The 5,734-nt window shown below is 39.9% G+C and overlaps 2 pseudogenes; both read right to left on the reverse strand.

The window, feature by feature from the left end:
* Positions 1 to 501: 501 nt before the first annotated feature.
* LOC143389796 (serine/threonine-protein kinase Nek4 pseudogene) lies at positions 502 to 1,188 on the reverse strand (annotated as a pseudogene).
* Positions 1,189 to 1,755: 567 nt separating this feature from the next.
* On the reverse strand, positions 1,756 to 3,653 carry LOC143389807 (serine/threonine-protein kinase Nek4 pseudogene; annotated as a pseudogene).
* Between the last annotated feature and the right edge of the window lie 2,081 nt (positions 3,654 to 5,734).

Consider the following 5,734-nt stretch of genomic DNA (forward strand, 5'->3'; position numbering starts at 1 on the left):
AATATTTCAAAATAAATAAAGTAAAAAAATGGGATCTAGTTGCTCAAACTCTACAAATTCCTAGTTTTTAAATCTACTGTAATCTGCCAATTACTCCCTAAAGTTATTAACAACAGCAGATATTATCACTGGACATATAATGTCATTAATTTCTCCTTTGCTTTTATCACTATAGTACAATACAAAATTTCCAATGCAATGTTTTATGTCCCTTTTTTTAAACTAATTAACACCTTAATAAAATAAAGTTCTAGATTCAAAATTTAAGTTGTATAAGTCTCAGTAAACAGTAACCAAAAACATAACATTCTTTCTCATAAAAGGAATATGAAAGCCAAAGTTTTATTCTTTTTTGAACTTCATGATATTATTCTGTTCTGTCCAATTTTTTTCATTAATAAAATACAAAGAGATATAAAACAATTGTTTATTATAGTTTGTTTTTAAAGCCAAAAAACCTTTGAAAATAGGTCTTGAGATCTTTCAAATAATAACAAACTCTCAAAAATTCACATTTTCTTAAAAAAATTTCAACTGGAGAACTTTCACACTGTACATTATACATTTTTCATCCATATACTTTCATATATCTACCTTTCTCTCCAATTCATCATCCTCTTTACCTGCTCTAAAAGCTAAGCCGCCAAGCCTCTGATGATATCCACTCTTTAAGACTTTGATTATTCTCCTGATCTTTTCAGAACCTGGCATGATAGCTGAAAGCAGCTCTTTACAGTGGAGTTCTGTCTCCTGTGCAACTTCTCCATGAAGTACCAGTGTTTTCTGATATTTCTGTTTAAGTTTGAATTCTGACACTGGATTTGATAATGAGAGATCTTCAGAGCTTACTTTAGAGCCCAGTTTAAAGATCGCCTTCATCAATTGTACCAAGTCATTCATTCATTTGCATGACTTTTCCTTTTCCCAGAATCCCCATCTGACTTACCAGTTGAGTTTGTAGAATTTCACTCACCCTCAGACAGGCAAGGAATCAATTTCCTTTCCTGAGTGATGCTGTAGTCAGGGACAGACTGGCTCTGCCATACTCAGAAAAGTTCTCACTGAAGGTCCTGAACTGGACATCTCCTGGGACTGCTGTGGTCGCCTCCTGTCTCTGGCGAATAATGATTGGTTCTTTGCTGACATCATCTCACTGCTCCTTGACCTGCTCCCAGACCCAGTGATCATCTTTTTTTTTTTTTTTTTTTTGATACTGAAGATTGATTCCAGGGACACTTAACCATTGAGCCACATCCCAAACCCTTTTTTGTTTTTATTTAGAGACTGAGTTGCTTAGGGCCTCACAAATTTGTTAAGTCTGGCTTTGAATTTGCCATCTTCCTGCCTCAGTCTCCCAAACTGCTGGGATTACTGGCATGCACCACCTTGCCTGACAGTGATCCTTCTTCTTTGTTTTCCAGCATTTTGATGTACAGATATGATAGCCACTTTTCCAATAGTAGGATGAGAAGGCAAAAATTGAGAGGTACCTGTTGAAATGCAAAGAGATCTCTGCTACTGGGTGCAATGGCACAGGCCTGTAATCCCAAGGGCTCAGGAAGCTGAGACAGGAGGATTGTGAGTTCAAAGCCAGCCTCAGCAATGGTGAGGCACTAAGCAACTCAGTGAGACCCTGTCTCTAAATAAAATACAAAATAGGGCTAGGGGTGTGGCTCAGTGGTCGAGTGCCCCTGAGTTCAATTCCCAGTACCAAAAATCTCTGCTTTCTGCCATTTCTGTCAAGTCAGAAAAGGTTCAGATGCAGATTGTATGGTTATAAACCAGGGTTGGTTGTGCCCTGTTTTGTATATTACATTCACCATCAAATCCATCCCGGTCCTTTGGCTTTTGGTCTTTGTTTGGGGACAACAACAACTTCACTGGTTCACTGTCAACCTCACTGCTACTAGTAGAGAACCATGTGGGAATCAGGTTTTCAGGATGGGAACTGAACTTGGTGTCATCCTGTAGACTCTCTCCCTTCACTTGAGAAATGTGGCATTTGCCTTCATGCTCACTACAGGCTTCTAAGTGTCTCGGTTGATTCTGAACTGGGCCGTCATTCATGATGTGCCTTCTTTCTGCAGGGAAAGATATCAATACTTACCCTACTTATTGGTGGCTAGTGACTCAGCAGTATTGCTCATGCCCAGTTTGCCAGTGTAAACTTTCAGATCAGCAAGTGATTTCAAGGGACCAATGACTATTGGCTTCTCCTGGGACAAATATTTATCTTCACTCATTACATGTCTTGGAACCCTCAGCAGAATGTGGTTGGGAATGGATTACTTCATGATTGAATCCTGCCTTTCTTAAAACCATGGTAGCAAGAGGCTTGGATGTAGAGCCACCATTTTTAGTGCTATTTTTGAATTTGTGGCTTCCAAAAACAAGGAGATTTGGCATTTGCTATAAAGCTGCCTCAGGATGCTCTTCACGCAGAGTCTTTCTTCAGGCCTTTTGCTTAGCATTGTTCTTATCAGTTCAGCCAGCCCTGGGCTATAAACTCTATAAAATCTTGGCATTGGTGGCAGCTTTCCCTCAATAATCCAATAAAGTAAGAATCCATGTTTTTTTTTTTTTTTTTTTTTGCATTAAAAGCATGCTTCAGGGTGACCGTTTCATAGACATAGCATCCCAAAGCCCAAACATCAGACTTATATTATAGTTGTAGGGTCTATTTGAGAATAATTTGCATCTCATGTAATAGGTTGTGCCAATGAGGGTGCTTGCCATGTCACACTCAGGCAATTCCTAGATCAGCCACTTTGATGATTTTATTCTTGTTAGAAAGACATTTTGAGCTTTCATATCTCCATGGGGGATGCTTCTCATGTAAATACTGCAAATCCATGGCACTCTGTACAAATCATTCTACCATCTGACTCTCAGGCAGCAGTTTCTCTTTCTACTTATCAAACTTCTAAAACCGATACCTCCTTTACAGAAGTCCATGGCAATGTAGAGCAGACCATCCCTGACTCCTCTTAAGTGCCAACGTTGGGGTACTTCAATGAGGAAAGAGGTGAGCTTCGTCTTCAGCAGCTCACCACTCTCAGCCAGAGGAGTTTTGCAGGTTCAGTTTTCTGATGACATACTACCACGGGTATTTCACAGCAGCACCTTCATGTAGCTGCCTCTGCCCATAGGGCCATGTTCCTGGTGCAGATCCACAGGGCAAGCAGCAGCAGCAAAGGGCAGCTGGCATCAGCAGGAGGCAGGGCTTATGCCCACAGCCTGTGGCCGGGTTGGCTCTGAAGGCAGCTGGGCCCACAACATGCTCCGTGCAGGATCATAGAGGTCCAGTTGACCATGATGCTTCTGCCATAGAGATCCCACTCAGGACAGTCCTGGGAATGCTCCAGACACTAAACACTTCTAAGTCTCCTTCACAAAAAGCTTGTAGTAATCAGATCTTCTATGGCATCATCGTAAAGATCAAAAGAAATAATGTATCTGTTATGCTGTGGTATTTGCATTTTGTTTTTATGTTCATTGTTCCTGGATCATAACTCCCTTTGAAAGCAAGTCATAGAAGTTAAGTTTCATCTTCCCCAAGTTGGGTCATAGAAACGTCAATATTCCTCCTACCTTAAACTTTACCATAAAGAAATTCTCTGATCTACCTTGTCTGATAGTCGATAATAAGACATCATTTAAGAAGAGATTAATTGTCCTTGAACAGGCCAGCCAACAAAAACTGGACAGGACTTGCTAGGTGTCACCACCCAGTCTATCTGCATTAGACAGGTGATGAAGTCTACATACAAATACAGAGGAAGAATGTTCAAAGGGCTTCTGGATGGCTGAACAAATGGAGGTTCCTGGACCTGTTGCCCCAGAAAAGGGCATGGAAGTTTCTTGCCCCTTCTCCCATACCTCAATGCATGTCTTCTTCTATATCATTTGTCATACATTTATAATAAGCCAGTAAATGTGTTTTCTTGAGGACTGTGAACCACTCAAACGAATTAATTGGACCCAAGATGGAGACATAGAAACTCCAATTCATAGCTGGTCAGTCAGAAGCACAGATGGAACAAGGCGGGGCTGGCAATTGGCATCTGAGGAAGATATCAGTCTTGGGGACTGATTCCTCATCCTGTAGGACCTGGCACTATCTCTCAGTTACACAGTTTCAGAAACAAGTTATATTAGAGGGTGCCTAGCTGATGCCTGCTGCAGAATTGATTGCTTGATGTTAGGCAGAGATCTCACACCCTTGGAGGTCACAGATATGTTCTGCAATATGAATTTGTAGTAGCAGACATCGAGTCTGAGTTTGGGCTATTTTTTCCACTACATCCACATGGAATCTGCACTTCTTGATATAGTATATTAGTCAGCTGGGGATGTCATAATAAAATACTACAGACAGGGAGGTATAAGAAATAGTCAAAATGGAATAATTTATATTCTTCTAGTTCTGGTGACTGAGATTCCCAGATCAACTTGTCAGCAGAGTTCTCTTCCTTACTAACAGATATTCACATTTTTTTTTTTAAAGAGAGAGAGAGAAAGGGAGAGAAGAGAGAGAAAATTTTTTTTAATATTTATTTTTCAGTTTTCGGTGGACACAACATTTTTATTTTATTTGTATGTGGTGCTGAGGATCCAACCAAGCGCCCCATGCATGCCAGGTGAGCGCATTACCGCTTGAGCCACATCCCCAGCCCAAGATATTCACATTTTGACTATATCCTCACATAGCCTATTTTCTGTGTGTAGGCATTCCTGGTAACTCTTCATCTTCTTCCAGTTCTATTGAATTATAGACTGACCTTATGAACTCATTTTACCTTCCATGAAAGCTTCATTTCCATATATAGTCATATTGAGGGTAAGGGTTGGTTATAGTTTGGACATGAATTATCCCTCAAAGACTTATGTGTTGAAGGCTTGTTCCCCAATTCAGCAGTGTTCAGAGGTGGAAATTTTGAGAAGTAATTAGATCATGAAGGTTCTGACTTGTTAATGGATTAATCCATTGAGGGATTCATAGTCAACGGCATTATTGGAAGATGGTGGAAACTATAGGCCATGGGGCCTAGTTAGAGGAAGTAAGTCACTGGGGTGGTGGCCTGGGGGAAGATATTTTGCTCCCAGCCCCTTCCTCACTGTCTCTCTCTCTCCACTTCCTGGCTGCCATGAACTGACAGCCTTCTCCCACTGCACCTTTCTGCCATGATGGTCTGCCTTAAGTCAGGCCTAAAGAAATGGAGTCAATCAACCTTGAACTGAAATTTCTGAAACCATGAGCCAAAATTAATCTTTCTCCCTTTAAGTTGTCTTTCTTAGGTACTTTGTTCCAATATTTAAAAGCTGACAATTACAGGATTAAACCAAAGAATTTTTGAGAAATACAGTTCAGCCCACTATACATAGTTTTTAGATCATAATTCAAATAACAACAACAACAACATCTAACTAATATTTTAAATAAGCAAACCACAACTAGAAGCTCTGAATAAATTATGTTTTTTTATCTGTCAATGAAATTGGAAAGCACAGAACATAGAAAGCAGACAGCTCTTCTCCCAAGGCAGAGACATGATTTATTCATCCATCGGCTGTTATTAAGACAATATATTTCTAAAAAGCCTCTGGCCAGTGCATATTTTATTTGATAAGTTTTACATTGCTTCTGTAGGTCAATATTTTCCTTTGTTATGAAAAATTCTGGAGAGAAATAGGTTTATAAAGGAAATTCTTTTCAGAGAACTTGCATTTAAGC

This window comes from Callospermophilus lateralis, chromosome 2 (genome assembly GCF_048772815.1).
Source record: "Callospermophilus lateralis isolate mCalLat2 chromosome 2, mCalLat2.hap1, whole genome shotgun sequence".
NCBI lineage: Eukaryota > Metazoa > Chordata > Mammalia > Rodentia > Sciuridae > Callospermophilus > Callospermophilus lateralis.